This window comes from Saccoglossus kowalevskii, chromosome 20 (assembly GCF_978046115.1).
Source record: "Saccoglossus kowalevskii chromosome 20, keSacKowa6.1, whole genome shotgun sequence".
NCBI classification, from domain to species: domain Eukaryota; kingdom Metazoa; phylum Hemichordata; class Enteropneusta; family Harrimaniidae; genus Saccoglossus; species Saccoglossus kowalevskii.
This window is the reverse complement of record NC_140660.1, coordinates 23,199,047-23,217,847: the sequence shown is the minus strand read 5'-3', so window position 1 is coordinate 23,217,847 and position 18,801 is coordinate 23,199,047. Positions and strand designations below refer to the sequence as shown.

General features: G+C 36.5%; 1 long non-coding RNA gene across 1 annotated transcript in view; it reads right to left on the bottom strand.

Moving 5' to 3' along the window:
• Positions 1–3,032: 3,032 nt before the first annotated feature.
• Positions 3,033–18,801, bottom strand: part of LOC144341973 (uncharacterized) — a 65,146-nt gene continuing 49,377 nt past the window's right edge. The window contains exon 2 of the long non-coding RNA XR_014927799.1: positions 3,033–5,278. This is a non-coding gene — a long non-coding RNA (uncharacterized LOC144341973). The remainder of the gene's footprint in view (positions 5,279–18,801) is intronic.

Here is an 18,801-nt window from a genome sequence, read left to right as displayed (position 1 = left end):
GGAAGTACAATTATATATATGTAATCACCAGACAACAATTTGAGATATGGCATATCATCTTTGCCATGGCAACCTATGGTAAAAACACTATACAGCAATAATGTCAATTACAACCATTGTTTTCTTGACAAATAAGCTGGTGACACCCCTAACTTTTTTTAAGTCAATATCAATTGCCCGGAAGTACAATTTAAAAGAAATTAAATACATTCCGGGTATTTTAAATCATAAATAGGCTCAGTCAATGTGACTGGAATTAAATAGTACTCCTTTTTAACAATTACCCTCAATTTTTCCACTGACCTCAAAAAACGTGTTTTTTTGTGAATAAAAGTAAATAAACCACAACCTTTATTTCATCGTACCCATATATTAATAAAACTAAAACAGGGATCGAAATATAAAAAAATGGCATGTTTTACAAATATTACTTAATATACCCACAGTTCGTCAGTGGTACATAGAAGTACGTTTATTAATGTTGTGGGTTAAATAAATTCCAAAACTCGTTGCTAATTTTCTTGACAAATAATTTTCCCACATTTGTATAGTAGGAAGTTGGATGTTTTCCAGTCACGCGAATGAACAGTTTACTTTATCTGAATTACATTTGTAAAAAGCGCGATTCGTTTTCTGAAAGGTAGTTTGGCAATTGAACACCGAGACTACCTTTCATGTTATTCGGGAAATTCGGCCATTTACAAGCATGTCAGGTACAGATAAACGAGTGACAACCATAGTACAATACATAATACAATCAGTTAATCCATGATATAAGGACACCTAATATATTTCGGTAAATTAGAAATCAAATATATTCTCGGTGACGGACATCCGGGCATTTTCGCCGCCGGGCAATCAGACGATGAAAACGAAAGCCGAAATCTTTCGGAAAAACTGTACTTTGGGATACTTGTTGAGACTCCCCTGAACAGTGTTACAGGATTACTCCTATTTTTGTAAAATATATAAATTTGGTTTCTCAGGATAAATTTAAAGTTGAGTTTGTCCACAACTTCAGCTGTTTTCACCGGCTTTCGACCGGCGTTCCACAGCAGCTCGCGCAAAGCCCATAACAAATAATTGGTACATTGGTGTGCGTCTTAGCAACGTGGAACTTTCTGTGACGTAGTTCCGCCCCGAGAATAGACTAAATTCAAGTTGAAGATGAACAGATATATTTTGTAAACTATTAATGGGGCTTTCTACAACAAGGAATGTAGAGCTAGTCCTTCTACATTACTTATTGTAGGAATCCTATCACCTTGAGTGGATCAGCGGCTACAATACTTAACAGCATACAAAGCAGCAGTAAACTTCGAATCATCGTATAGTTTTACCAGACTTCGGACACGTAGAGCTGTGGAGATGTGGGTTCACACTGAGCGTGTATGTCGTTGATATACCAGTTGGTGAAGATTACTGCTGATGTCACAACGCTTTCAAACCAGATTATTCCTAACACCATGCGAATATTATGTTAATTATTATACAATATCTTTTTATTTTCTCAAATATGGATGTTAGTTTTGAACCATACATACAACAAACTCATAAATTTGGACTCACGATTTTGAATTTCGGGTTCATTTCAGAGCAGAAACGGCCATATTTAAGGTAGAAGCCTACTCATAAATTAAAAAACCCAGAATTTATTCATTTTACAATAAATTGCACTCCAAGGCAATATAATGATATTGACCTAAAGAAAATTGGGGGTCACCAGCCTTTTTTTCGAGAAATTGATGGTTGTATTTTAGTGGAAAGTCGCCATCTTGACACTATTGTAACACTTTTACCACAGGTTCCTATGGCAGAGATATTATGCAATATCTCAAAATCTAACCTGGTGACATAGGCTGAAAAAAATCATATATTGTTAATGATGAAGTACTTTTTGTTGTTCTCAATTATTTGAAAAATCTGGGTTTTAAAAAGTGTCAAAAAATGCAATTTTTCTTTAACATTGTGTTCTATGGAATTGTTCTAAAAATAGCAGTTTTTAAGAAATATTAGGACATGTTTCTCAAAAAGCATAACTGTTACACACAAATTAATGCTATTTCATTGTACCATGGGACATTAGCTTCATGATTGTACATAATAAACTAATGAACATTGTCATGCGATTTATGACCAATTTTGTCAAAAAATTATGACTAGGCTTCTACCTTAAACAGAACTATTTTTGATGGAAATTTACAATGGCGGTGGACTGGATGTTAGCGTGCACGTGACCACTTTACAACTCCGCTGGAGGTGATTTCTCCCTCCACACATGACTACACGGGACTACTCACCTTTCATGTATCACTCCACTCTGCAGCAGACCTTTCGAACAAAACCCAATATTGCACGCTGCTTGTGTTCAGTTGTCGATATGAATCGATGTCAACTGTAAATGTCATTACTGTCATTGTGCTCGATTGAAACACTGGCTTTAAACTTAATTAAGTATCTAATTATCTTCCTAGTGTAATTTAGCCGTTCGAGGCAGGTCCGAAGCCTAGAGCTGAATAACTGTACCGATTGCAATACCCATAAGTTGAAATATTTTTATTCTTGAACCTGCAATGCGCTTCTTCATTGACTGAAGTCTATGTTGTGGTGATCGGTTCACTTCACTCTGCGCTAACTTTGTACGTTTCTAATTTTAGTATATAAACTCAGACATTTGAGTGTTCGTGCTCTAAAATGAATACGATTCCGGTGAGAATATCATCACTGTCGAGTAGGGGCGGGGGGGGGGCAAATGGAATAGCTAGTACAGGTTACATGATATACAAAAAGCATTTTACGTTTTTTAAAGAAAATATAAGGAAAGTTCCATTTACAGTAAAGACTAGTTTTTTTTTACACTTTACAGATAAAGTAAATTCCTAATTACATTTTACATTTGTATAATATACTTGATAATTTGTGTTTAAGAATCAAAATTGGAAATTGCGACATTTAATGTGGAAAATGCTTTATACGCTTACAAAATATAATATCTTTGTACAAATTACGGACGAATAAAATAACACATTACATTTTACATCTTGTCCACGTCTACAAATTTACGTTTTTTATTTATTTGAATTAAATTATTACAAAAATAAAAACAACTGACTACACCTTACGTAAATACCCATTTCCGACGCTCAACTGTCGTTGCTGTACGACAACTGGATGCCATACGGCCCACATTCTATGCGGTGGATGCATTTTTTCCATATATTCAACTCAACTTTTCTCGTTTTGTTAATCTCCATATGTCTTGTTGGATTGCGTGGCAGACAAACAGTGGTACACTCACTCACTCACTCACTCAGGTTCGCAGCATTTTGTATGCAGCGCCCTCAAGACTTGTGAATAGTTAGGACGGTGAAATATTAGTATGTAGCTCGATAGTTTGCACGATGACATGAAATGAAGTGAGCAAACGCTTGTCCGGGAATGCATCATTGCTATCAACTACTGAATTTAAATATGCAGTTGCTAGGAGACATTTTTTTCCGGGCTGTACCTGGATTTTGGTCAAAAACTCGATCAAACAAGATCGACGTTGAGGACGCCTTCGGCTAAAAAGTATAGCGTTTCATCGCCAAATAATGAGCAAACTTGTTCATATGCAGTTAATGTATGAGTTACGAGTTGTTTTGGCAGCACACATTTGCTCCCCAATTTACGTTCGTCGTTTTTATTTTCGCTGATATATATTTTGTGCACGTAGTGACAATTGTTTAGTGTGACGTTGCTGGCCCGTTTACGGTTATCCTCGTTGATGATGCGAGTCAGTTAAAGGGTGGTGGTCGTCGCGCCGCGCATGCGAGCCAGAGTGATATGTGTCCTACATTAACGAAGATGGCGACTCTGATTGTTGTGCAGATCAACAAGACACACTGCAAAGGTTTAGCAAGGTAATTCCTTGGATGATTGGAACGTATCAAAGGAGTACTCGAAAGGAGTCGAAGTCGGTATTTAGAGACCAACACAACCTGGTCACAAACCGTATATTCATGCAAATTGAAGAACGCATTGGATTATGGGGAAAATAGTGTCTTTTTCTCAACACGTGTATTACTCATGCATGGCGCAACGACCACCACAAATTGACGTGGCGGTCAACACAAGTAAATAATAAACAAAACAAAAAGCTCTACGCGTCGCCACGTTAAATTTGAAACAACTTTGTAAAATAATATTGCGGACGTTTTGTGAATCCAGAAAATGCCACGTGATCCCCAGTATCTTGTGACGTAGTATATATACAATATGGGAATGATAGGTTACTTGTTTGTTCCAAGTTTCGCCTTAGTGAAATAACCCTTGTTCGAGAACTTATTGCTGCTGATCTGCACTGGCTCGGAAGATGAATTCTGATTGGCTAAAAAAACAAAAGACTTGTGGCGTTGAATGCACGTTCATTCTCAGTAATGTTATGCAAATTAGAAATTCAAACTAGCTAATCATTTACAACCTTCCGAGCCAGTGCAGATTAGCCCACTTATTGGATAAATTGCATAACGTGAAGGTGGCGTTCGTACAAGTATATGAAGAAGTTAAAAGTTAAAAAAAAACAACGTGGTGAATTATTCCATTATAACCTCCCCCAAGACTATCGTAAAGTTCGAAAGATGATACCACAAAACCGTTACCAATTAACAGTTACACCTTCCACGTCTTGTCTATATCACAACAAAGATTTACCGATAGAGGGCGCAACTGTCCTTGTCGGGCTAGAAATAACGGTTGAATCATATTCTCTAGAAGAAAATTAGTAGTTGGTAATCGTAGTCCCTGGTAACTATTAAATCTAACCAGAAATTTCAATTAGTTATCCGGTTTTCTCATTTCTTTTAATTATTTTTAAAGTTTAACCGGCGTCATTATGCAATGAGTAATAACGTGTTTCTATAAATGTGTTCTTGGTTCAAGCTCCACATTCGTTTCACTGGCAAACATAATATTCAGATTACTACATTATTGGCCTATCGAATATATTTCACAATTTGTCCACTGAAGTTCAAGAGAATGTCAAGAATAATATATCCATTTGTCCAGAATAGACAATATTCGTCTTCGACCGCAGGTGATTTAAAGCGTGGTGGTCGTCGCGCAGCGCGTGTTCGAATTTCATGTAAATAAACAATGTATTTTACACGCGTTGTGTACGTCGTAATGAGTCCCATATCGAACAGGACGCGACGCGACGACCACCGCCCTTTAACATTCATAATCAAGCTTGTATTGCGGGTTTTGCCATCTTCCGTCAATTGCCGCGATATGCCACGACCTAATAAAACAAGCAGAATAAATAGGCACGTCAGTGATGTAGAATAATATACATTTTACACTCAAACTCGGAATTTACTTTTAAGACAAACATCCTGATGTCATCGAAGGTGCTCTTCTGTAACGCCAAACAATACAGCATAGATTTTCGCTTGTTGAGGACTACGTAACATACTGTGTAACCATTTTCCTATTATGATGGCATTACGGCAAAATAATGCGAGACAATGCATCGATCAGGCCAGAACGTACAAACGCACACGCGCGGAACTCAGCAAAGCCTTCCTCGACCGACCGGCTTCCTTTAGCAGAGGAATGCCCGCTAATCGTCTCGTAGCATTGCTGAGTTTGTCGCAGCCTAAATTTAGAGGTCAAAGGTCAAATACTCTTCATTAAATAGCTTTGTTAAATTATCAAATTGTACCAGTACTTGCAATTTGCATACAGTAATTATTAGTGGTTTGAAACCTACATAGTTCACGCCAGGTGCGTATTTCTGTGCGAGCGCCCTCTACGGGTATATTCACATCTTTCCCTGTGATCAATCACGCCTTCACTCAATTGTTCATCGTGACGCCATACTACAAAACACACGTTCGTTTGTAACCTTGAATGAAAACTCATTTCCTTTATTTGGTATGAAGTGGCCACGAATATCACGATAACAACGGATGTACGTGACAAAAATAAGGTGAACGTGCTTGCTGGCTGAAGTCAATGACTTCTCCATCTCCAAGTACACTTTCAATAGCTGATGATGGATGTGTAAACTTTGGTTACTGTTTCATACATATGAAAATTCAACCGTAAAGCCTATCTTTCATCGGCGCTTCAAAAGGTGTAAAAATAACGTTACAAGCACATTTACACCGGCGTCCACGAAAACACAACAAACAATTGATAAGATATATACAAAACAAGCGACTGGCAAACAAATAATACAACTGACAAGTAAATGTAAATAATAAAAACTTAAATGTTTTTTTAATATATGATCTCATTGGAATACTCGAATATAGATGCAATGGAGGGTGGCGCCTACAACGCAGTACGTAAAGCACTCAATCAACAACTTAATATAAAACATGTACCTTGTTATTTTTAATTTGAAGAAATAAGAAAACCATCGTGTAATATGATTCATATTACGCAATTATGACGAATTGTGCCTGTCAGTTCATTGATACACTTAATTTGAAACCGACATACCTGGTGATGTATTGCTACTAATGCGTCTTGTTATTATTAAGTAATTGGTTTTACCAACTCAATAACAACGGATTTCTTCTGAATACGGTTGTAGTTTTGGATAAACAATGAAAACACGTACGAGTTGGTGAAGTTACATCATCTCATTGATCGATGATTTTGAATTTAAGAAAAAAAAATATTAATAATTTACAAATACGTGTTATATTACTTCAAGATTGTTGTATTATTCGCAATTATGGTACAAATATATTAAAAAATTAGAGTTGCATCTAATAACGCATTACGCCTGGTAATTGTGTTCAACCGTGACAGCCGCGCAAGAGGTGAATATCATGTTAAAAATATTTTTTCTTTCGACGCAATAATATTAGGAGCTGGTATGGTGATTCCATTTCATGCACGCTTTCAATACCTTGGTAACAGCTAGCTTGTTAACAACGATTCTCATCTACGACTGGGACGCTATTCTGTATTCTACTTTCTGTATCGGCCCTCAGTATATACCTTTCAGCCACAGACGGACCTAATGATGCATTGTTTTAATGTGTCTTGTTATTATTAGATAAATGAGGTTATCACGAGAATGCCCCAAAAGTATGCACGAAGGTAGTACGTCCATCTTATATTTAGATAGATTTTCCTGCATGTAATAATAGTTTAGTGAGTATTCGTTCTTGTGCCTTCGTTTTTTTTCAATGACGTGATTTTATTTCGGTCACCTGCTAGATTGTTGCTGCGTTCGATCTAAACGAAGGAACGTGTGCAAATGTGACGTAAGTCACCGCACAATTTCCAAATAAGGAAGACATTCGAACGCGTCCGAATCACTTTCGAACACTTCCACACGGCGTTTCATGAACGGGCAAATTCGATTATTTTCGGTGCCAGATGTATGATAATAAGTTTTATCTCACATTTATCGACACACGCGTAAATCAGTTATGAAAACATGTTTACTTTTGAGAGGTTACATCCATGTTTATATAATTGCGAACACGTGCATTGAGAATGTACCGAACTCACCAGAGGGCGTATACACAGTTTTTAATGGATTTTGGTTTTATTAATATGGCGTCTCTCGCGTAAATCAATTGTATTATATTATCTCATACGTCGTCACTTTGGGAATTGAGTGAGAACGAAAGAATAATAATACACGTAATACATACATTTCACATAATTTCAGTATTGTAGTATTATTTACGGCAATTATTTTGGAAATTACACGTGACTGCAGTGCGGTAACATGGATACTCAGTTTTTGATTTTCTGTATTATTATTATAACTCACGTTTACTGAATACCTTATTAATTCCACAATTGTTATATAAATATATTTCTGGAGTTACTAGTACAATTTTGATTTAATGTTTATGTCCCCGCAGCTTCGTGAACAATATCCGACCACCTGTACGAATTGCCACTCTGCTAGGGCGTACATCTTCTGTCAGTTTCCAATCAACATTGATCGATGTTGTTTTCGTTTTTGGAGGTCATTGAAAGTGAAGGTCGCCGTGACTGAAAGAGTCGCGCAGACTCAGTTGGAAGACGTCAGCTCGTTCCCCACGTTGTCAAGTTCAACGACCGAACGCACATGTGTTTATTGGGCCTTCCACCGAATCCCCACCCCGGGGGAGGGGGCTTACCGATACACCCTATATACACAGTTACCACTGTACACTGTACACATCCCTGTACGTTGCATTGAGCTGGCAACCATTAATTCAAATCGTCAGAATTACTTTTGCAATCGCTCGTTTTTGTTCACAAATCACGGATAATAATATGGTCATCTTCCGCACGAATATAATAAATAAAAAAAAAAATGATCAAATGTGTTGACGCTGTACTATTGTAAATCATTCATGTTGTGTATAAATATTTTAAAAGCAATCGAATCGACCGCTTACGTATGGTTTTTACTCGTGGACCTCAGATTTCGCTATAATGCTATACCGCCCTCTATCGGTCAATGGTTCGCTGTGCTCTGACAAACAATGAATCAATTGGCAGTTCGCGAAGAAACATAGACATAATTCAGATTCAGTTAATATGTAAGTTTTATTCATTCGATGATACCTAATATTGTCACAATTAAAAAAAAATCCATTTGAAATTCAAAATTTAAATATAAACAATAATATCTCCTGCCACTCAATGATACGATAGTCGCATGAACACGACATGTTGCTACGACGACTGCAGCAAATGTTACACGGTAAAGTTATCAAATAACACCGCGCATGACGCTATAAACAAGGGTTAGTATAATTGTCAGTGTTGGCAATGAAATACTGTCCGTAGAACAACGAAGAACCTCAGTTGACAAGGACGGGGATTAATGGTGTGCACTGACACTCATTCCAAGTAAATTGTCACTCACATCCACCGAGTTCGCCATACGTACTGCTTTTGAAATGATATAAAAACAAACAAACGTTTTACGTGGAAAGTAGTTCTTAGAGGTCACATATATAGGTATGGCATACGTCGACATTCTGAATGATGCTGGGAATAACAATTAATTTAATTAAAAAAAGATGATACGTCTTGTTTCATTGTTTGACTGAAGAAAGACAGAAATACGATATTTAAAGTCAAAGGTCAAGTCAACGTTACTGCGATGGGAGCAAGTGTTACACTGCCCCCATGCGGTGAAATTTGGCGAATTGCGTGTTGAGCGACTGATCGTTTTACTACTACTTTTCGTACTGCAATTATACTATGTATCAATGCGCAGCATCGCATTTGGAGCAAGGAATGTAGTCCTTACTTTTTTGAATCCAACGTTTGACTGAAGATGCATTTCAATTTATGTTCCTAAACATTAATTACGATGGGAATGGCGGACTGCCACACAAACAACCCAAATAAATATATACACTCGATAAATAACCAAAACAAAATTTCAAAATAAATAAATAAATACATGTAACAAACAGTCGAAATAAATACACGTAATACACAGTAGAAATAAATACACGTAACAAACAGTGGAAATAAATAACGTAACAAACAGTGGAAATAAATACACGTAACAAACAGTGGAAATAAATAACGTAACAAACAGTCGAAATAAATACACGTAACAAACAGTGGAAATAAATAACGTAACAAACAGTGGAAATAAATACACGTAACAAACAGTCGAAATAAATACACGTAACAAACAGTCGAAATAAATACACGTAACAAGCAGTGGAAATAAATAACGTAACAAACAGTGGAAATAAATACACGTAACAAACAGTGGAAATAAATAACGTATCAAACAGTGGAAATAAATACACGTAACAAACAGTGGAAATAAATAACGTAACAAACAGTGGAAATAAATACACGTAACAAACAGTCGAAATAAATAACGTAACAAACAGTCGAAATAAATAACGTAACAAACAGTCGAAATAAATACACGTAATACACAGTAGAAATAAATACACGTAACAAACAGTGGAAATAAATACACGTAACAAGCAGTGGAAATAAATAACGTAACAAACAGTCGAAATAAATAACGTAACAAACAGTGGAAATAAATACACGTAACAAACAGTCGAAATAAATACACGTAACAAACAGTCGAAATAAATACACGTAACAAACAGTGGAAATAAATAACGTAACAAACAGTCGAAATAAATACACGTAACAAACAGTCGAAATAAATACACGTAACAAACAGTGGAAATAAATACACGTAACAAACAGTCGAAATAAATACACGTAACAAACAGTGGAAATAAATAACGTAACAAACAGTCGAAATAAATACACGTAACAAACAGTCGAAATAAATACACGTAACAAACAGTCGAAATAAATACACATAACAAACAGTCGAAATAAATACACGTAACAAACAGTGGAAATAAATAACGTAACAAACAGTCGAAATAAATACACGTAACAAGCAGTCGAAATAAATACACGTAACAAACAGTCGAAATAAATACACGTAACAAACAGTCGAAATAAATACACGTAACAAACAATGGAAATAAATACATGTAACAAACAGTCGAAATAAATACACGTAACAAACAGTGGAAATAAATAACGTAACAAACAGTCGAAATAAATACACGTAACAAACAGTGGAAATAAATAACGTAACAAACAGTCGAAATAAATACACGTAACAAACAGTCGAAATAAATACACGTAACAAACAGTCGAAATAAATACACGTAACAAACAGTCGAAATAAATACACGTAACAAGCAGTGGAAATAAATAACGTAACAAACAGTCGAAATAAATACACGTAACAAACAGTCGAAATAAATACACGTAACAAGCAGTGGAAATAAATAACGTAACAAACAGTCGAAATAAATACACGTAACAAACAGTCGAAATAAATACACGTAACACAGTCGAAATAAATAAACTCAAATGCAACACGCAAGCATTACATATTCACATTCAGGGGCGCTATCACGTGATGTTTGTTATTACTAGGACCAGGGAGCTGCATAGGACGTAGTAGTTAAACGAACGTATTCATTCATAAAACGCTAACTATGAGTACTAAGTGTCATATTACGGTAAATACACCTCACTATCGTGTGAATGAACTGAGTGTAATGTGACACCCTAACTTTGTGTTTACAGTCGAAACGAGGGCGCTGTTCATAGATGTGCACCACGGACAACTTTGAAACAGCCTGCCTGTACGACTTTTGATACCCGGGAAAGGTGATATCGCTTTCTTTCATTCTATTGGCTGCATAGTGTCACTTTTGGGGTGGTGAGATGAAACAATGTGGCCTGTTTCGTACCACCTGGTTGATTCCGTTTCCCGCCGGCAAGGAAAGAATGATAATTTTAAAGATTAAATAATCCTTTCCTTCCCGGTCTGGGAATGTCGTAGTTTGTATCCCAACTTTATTCTCTAATGGTCGTATAATTATGTTAATGCGCATGAATTTGTAGAATTTGTCGATCGCTACCGTATGTGTTATTGTATATACGTAACTATTAATTTAATTTAATTTAATTTAATTTAATTTAATTTAATTTAATTTAATTTAATTTAATTTAATTTAATTTAATTTAATTTAATTTAATTTACCGTTACTTTCCCCAACTATCCTCTGTCTACTTTCACCCCATCCTCCGTTATCATGGCATCCATTCATTAAATCAACAACATTGTGGCTACTTGTACGATTTTTATTAAAGTAGACATTGACCCCCCCCCCGAGCTTGTCAGCTGCAGATCTGGAGATAACCATGGCGCCCGCCTTTCTCACATGACGTCACTCTCTAGAGCTCTGTGATGATTTCAACCGATCACCACGATACGATACAATTAGTCAGCAAACAGTCCCGGAATTGGTCGAATCCATCAACATGACTACATTATTACGTCCAAATCTCGCGAGAGTGATTACATTAGTAATTGCCCGTGAATGTGATGATATCTCCCAACGCTAACCTTCCGTGTCGTCTGCGACTTGGAAAGAGCGTGTACGTGAACTGATGGTATCAGTAGACTGGGGATTGACACGCCCCCATGGTGGCGATCGCACTGCACTCATTCGAAGTCGGGTTAGTCAAGCCTGCTTTTAGTGAGATCCCGACAACTTGACAGTTGACGTGAAAGTTCAGAAAAAATGTACACAATTATGATGCTATTATAAACTTCCAACTCAATCAAAGTTGAACCAAGGTACAACATGCGCAAAAATGTTGTGTTTTCGTCCGTATCGGATATTTTTTTCAAATGCAACTGAAATCTTGTTATTCAGCTAAAGGCTCTCAATTCAGTAGACGAATGACTTGACGGCGCTGTTGTAAAAACATTAATGGTGGCCATAATTTGGTAACACGAACTCGGTCACGTGCGCATGCGTGTCAGCAACAATATTCGGGACATGACACGGGATTACATAGACTCACGGCGAGGATACGGTGGATATAGTCGCCCCCTGGCCGGGTGGCATATACACGTATGGTACCATTGAACGACTTTTCATGATATGCAAATGAGACGGACTTCAAAAGAAATCAATATTTGCCTTGTTCAAGCCTGAATGAAAATATTGCGAAACAAAATACCCTTGTACTGCGACGAGTACTAGGAGCAGAGATAATTTTGTAGCAAGACTTAAAAAACCGAAAAAAAAACCGCAACACAAAAAGTTCTCAAATTATCAATTATATTTCCTATCTACTGAGTATATGTAATACATAAAATTAGCTGTTAGAAAGGAGTACCGATAATATATTGTGTTGCCAGACATCTCGATTTCACAAATCTACTGACATGGTGATGCCAAGCGAAACATCGTTCTCAATATGGTTCTCTGGTCCATGCATCACGGTCCCGAGCAGCAAAAACAACAAAAAAACAATAACAAACCCCCCCCCCCCAAAAAAAAAAAACGAGGGTGTATTTAAAAAAAATCGTTATATTTATACGACTCTGATTGCTTTCACACAAGCAGGATAATACTAGTATTGGAAGTCAGCGTTCTGGCTCATTAACACAGATAACATTGGTACATTAGTATTTTCATAAAGAATTACCGTTACCGTTACCGTTCTCTATACAATTCGAAGTCTAAGCTGATACCAGGTGGGCTGCAATGAGGTGTTGTAATGCTGTCCAACAAATTGATGGTAAACCGTATTTTCAAGTATAAGAAAATGCGGCAATTGAAAATGGCAATTAATTGAATTACAATGTTTATGTAGCAAGTTCGAGAAATGGAAATGGCGCAAAATTCACTAAAGAAATGTTTCTGCTTGAATGTGCAAAAAGTATTTCAATGGTGAATTTGTGGCGTCCATAGATGGCGCTTTTCATTGGCGTACTGTATATTGCCAGAGTGCGCATAATTCTATCGTTTATCGTACAACTGTTTTGCGTTCGGGTTGTTCGATTCAATCCGAACTCCAACGATTTGGCTATCATCTTTTACTGGAGTGACTACTGTGTCGGTGCCAGTTCACGTATTTCGAGAAAAAAATAATTTTTACTTCAGTCGTATTACTTATTTCGAAATGGTGGTGTCATTGTATTGCGAATCCTAATATCCAAGGGTTGTAATTCGGCTTCTTTAAAAGAAGCCATACAAATGAAAACTTATTATAAAGGCAGACACATATGAGATTCGTTCTTGGCTTTTTCGTTATGTTTGCATTTCTTGTTCACCATATTATTTCGGAAACTTGAAACGCACAATACTTGTTTTTCTCTCGTTTCATGACATCTCTTAGAAATCATTAGAATATGTTTGTACAAAGTTTTGTAGAACACAAGTCTCGCGAAATATGGTGTTGTAACTTCATGACCAGTGCTGACAATACCAATACACTTGAAATAATAAACAACGACGGTAAGAGCAGTCAGGCACTCTTTGATTGTTATAAACAGCGATGACGTCATTGTCTCCAGGAGTTTGAGCACAACAGGGTGGTCGAGTAACGTGTCGCATTGCAATTGAGACATATCGTAGGTACTTAGTTCGGTCATCGACCCGGCTCCAATGAATGGCGCCTCGCGGGTTATGGGATACAGATGAGAGTGTACATACAACATTACGTTTCTAGTTCTCTGGTTGCTCTCGCTTCGGGACTCTTTCACTTCCGCCAAAGGACTGGAAGGGGCGATTTGAAAAACGTGTATCTCTTTACATACAAGAAAGCCATCACACTATCGAAATCGCGTTTTGTTTTTAGCTTGAAGAACGTTTTTTGTTGATTCCCACAAAGAATAGATTTTTCATATGCTTGAAGGGCGTTTTGAATGCACACATCACTATTTATTTTTATTTTTTTTTTTTTTGCTTTATTTTTCCTTTACTTATTATGTTTTTCCCCCTCCAGCTGGTGTTTTACAAGTTTCTCGCATTTCTGTCTTGAAACATGCGTTCGAGTACGAGGATGACCCATGTTGCTATTTGTTTCCGGGTCAGCGTGCTTGAATCAACTGAATCATATTTCACGAACGTGTCCATATCGTTTAGGATCAGTCTGAGTGACCGAGATATAACCGATAAGCAAGTCACAATAGAACAGAAATCACACTGCAATTACACTCCCAGAAGAATAAACAGCGATAACATTTAACACGGACCCAATAACCATGTACTAAATGTGCCAAAGCCGCGTTCACACTTTTCAAATATGTAAAACAACACTTCCACAACCAGCTCAAAAATATAAAAAGTAGTTCGAAGTGCCAAAGTAGATATACTACGCTGACCTTTTCACACAGTTCACTACCAGTATTCATTGTGACCGGAAGTGACGCCAGATAACCCCATCACATCTAGTGTATTTCCGCGACTGCATACTATATTTCAATTGACAGAGATAACATCACTGACAGAAGCATGCAGCATGTACCTTGTTGTCATGGTAAAACGTGATTGAGAAAACGATGAAATTATATGCGGGCATTACAGAGATGAGCAATCATTCTTCGAAAACGATTTATTACAACATTAATTCTCAATTTGCGGCCAACAACAAAGGATTTGGTAAAAAATGTCATCGTTCAACATTTGCAGAAAACAAACAAAAAATGTTCTGGTTTCATAATTATTATTATATTATTATAAAAGTTGAGCTATGTAATACAGAGGTATAACAACAAATATTACTAAATAATATGCTAGTCCAAATCATGCAAATAAAGGTATTTTTCATGCTCCATAATATGCAAATACGATAATTTACATATTCCAAATCATGAAATTATGACAATTTACATATTCCAAATCATGAAATTATGACAATTTACATATTCCAAATCAAGCAAGTAAGATAATTTAAAAAAAAATAATTGTACAAAATGACAGAAAATGCGCAATGCAGTACATAATGTCACGTAATTCGACGGTGAAATCCCAGGGAGTGATACATCTCTCTTTAACTCATTATTGCTTCAATTTAATATTTGAAAGTGTTAAATTGCAGAAGGGTCTACAGAATGTTTATCTCACAATAAACGATTTATGGTTTTCTGGTGCTACGAGCGAAATGTTGGGAAATGATACCAAACCAACGCATAAACAACGAAAGAGAACAAATGGAACATTCGCCATTTCGTATCTATAGCAACATTTTCTGCTGATCCTGTCCAATTCAGTCTTATTTTTGTTTGCACTATTCCGGGATGACACCGTAATAATGAATATTGACAGAAATTGACACTTGCAATCGTGAACTAATTCTGACCGAATATCACACAAGGTGATAAAAGCAATCGCATGGCGAATTTGGGAATGACATTTTGATTCAATATGGGCTTCACTTTAGATACGAAATATCCGCACTTCACTGCTGTTCTCACCTCGCAACCATTAACGAATCAGTATTTATTATATTACAACTAAGCCAACTCCCCTTCCAATTGCTAAATCGATCGTTTTATGTTCCGTGCGAATTTCCGCGAACGATCCCGATGTGACATTGAGCTACAATGTACCCGAATCAACAGACCGACATCTCTTCATTGACACGCAGAGTGTTCGACTTAAATGAAGACATGACAGGGCTTTTAACAGTCGCAATGTCATTGAAATAAGAAGGTCGTACACACAATTGTGGAATACACTCGGAAATTACTCGGAAATTATGAGGTACAAGTTATGGAAGAATACTTTACTTGTTATCGTTTACCTGGTGGACATTGTTATGCAAAAAAAGACATGGAATCGAATTTATGATGTGCAACCATTGGAAAAAAAGTAATATCTATTATAAATCAAGATACGACAATATAATAATGAAATGTCAAATAACCACTTAGGACAATATATGTGGAATGACAATACAATTCAAAAGCTTGTATTCAAAATGGCGACGGGTGTCAGGAGGGTACCCATAGCTCCTCCATCACCGCGTGTCCTCCATTGTTCCCTCTGATTAAAAAAAACAACGCATGTAACGGGGTCAGGCGCTGAAGAGAAAATTGAAAATCCATTTTAGCAATGGCGATTTATTGAAATTTGCAATTTTGATTCTTCTTGCGAATACGGCAGAATTTTTTACTCGAGTTTTTTTCGTGTGTGTCAGACGCAAAACATTCTGCTGCGGTTAAAACGCTGTATAAGGCAAAACAATTGTTTTGTTGCCCTCAGCGACCGACTGAAAAATATGAAATATCGGGTCGCGTTTTTTTGTTTTTTTTTTAATAGGCCTAAAGATTAAAAACTCACCATTTTGAGCAGTAAAAGAGTCCCCGTAAGTGGCGACTTTGAACCTTGGGTTGATCTGTATTTCTCTGACATGTTCCGAATACTATATCCGACCGACCGACCCAATTTTTCGACTTCGGCAACATAAGTTTTTTTTTGGCCTAGTACAGAGAAAGACATGCGTATCAATGACCTATTCACGAGATGTCTGAATAAGGGGAATACAGCATTGGCAAAACTAGTCCCCGCAAATAGATAGGTTCCCCTTGCCACATTCGAGCATGATCGTTGAGTCAGAGTAAGATAAGTTAGCGGACACTTGATTTATTCAATTTTCTTATTGAGATAAGGGGCTTTCCATCTGATATCACCATCCATGAAATAAGTGATATATGCGGATTTTCATCTACCATCTAGAATTTCTAGAATTTATTTCAGATCACATCTACGAGAAACAACCGAGATTGTATTTGTGTGGTTTCTGAAACATCTTTTAAAGTCTGAACCTCAATTGTATGCATTTGGCTTTTATTCCTATCCAAAACAATTTTATTTGGGTTTTAAATGTGGCCTACTAAAGAGATCGACTGCTTAAAATAGAAAGGAGCTTTTGTGAGTTAGAATATCGTATGCGCGTAAAAAGTCGGTACCTATATCAGTTGTATTTTGTATTGGTAGTATTCTCCCCATCACAACCAATATAGTAGTGAAATGTTCAAATTTCCAGCTACAGTAGCTTAAGATTAACCTTTTCACCACCAGTTCCCTCTTTTCTTCACGAATTCACAAAATAGTCCTGTTCAAAATAGTCTACACTATTCTTCCGAAGATTGGGACAAAATTAACCAAATTGTTTGAATGAAAACTGAAATTGTGTCTATTGGCTCAAAAATTAGGGTTCATTTCCAGAAATCTTGTAGAATATACGAACAAAAGTAAAAAAAAAATGGTCGAGAAAATCTAGCGGTGAATAGGTTAATACAGCAAAGTCATCGTGATTATAAAATTTAAATGATAATATTAAAAATACAGATCCTGAACTCTCAGCATTTTATTTTGAGAGTACTGGATGATTTTATCCATATACACGGACAATGTACCTGGCATTCATTGAAACATACCACCAGATTATGTTGACCTTCATAGAATGGTGTTATGTTATATTGTGTTGAAGGAATAGATGGTTACCAAACACAATATGGTCCAAACCTCCATGACAATTGTTGAGCCATTTACCACTGTTATATTGTGAAAAGATTTATCTTTTCTCCCAGTTCTTGAAGGAATAGATGGTTACCAAACACATTTCTGCGCACAGTATGGTTCAAACATCCATGATAATTGTTGTGCCATTTTGTGCCATATTTATCATATCGCACAGTTGTTTTCTCACCTGATTGCCGCGAAATAGTACAACATGATGACAAATACTATTTATTTTTAACATGAATAAATTCAATTTACAGTTTTTCTCATATTTCGCGATGGGTGAACATATGTCCGAATGAACAGTAACGCAATACTTTAGAAACAACAAGGTTGAATTTCTGTGAAAACATTACACCGATTTGCTTATTTTGAAGCCACATTTCAGAGATGTGTGATTTAATGATATGACGGCCAACAATTAGGTATCAGATCAACGAGCAACTACCGACCTCGTTATGGATGGTCAAAGGTATCCCACAATGCTGAATCAGGTCATTGACCTCTCTTATATTGGGCGGCCATCTTGTTCAATTTATACCAGTTTCAGTTTACTTTTAGGCTTTCTGCTTGAACATTTGGACACTTTGAAACGACAAATGTTTTAGTCAAAACTTAATATAATCTTCGATATGACAGAATAGCTAGTCTATGCTTATGTCTCCGATATCGGACGGGGTCAAATGTTTTGTTTACTGGCAATTTTAATCTCGTGGTTGTTAGGTTGCTAGGTTACTGAGTTCGAGTATAAGCAGTCATTCACGATCCCCTTTCATCATCTTTGTTCTCAAGGCATACCATTGGAAGTTATCCCCACTATTTTTTCTGAATTATTTCGTCAACTTTTAACAAACCCATGATGGCCTTACACTTTTTCTTGTTTACCTATATTATTTCTCAAGTTTTGCTCCCATCGTAAAACACGAGGTATCCACCCAAAAAATCAAAA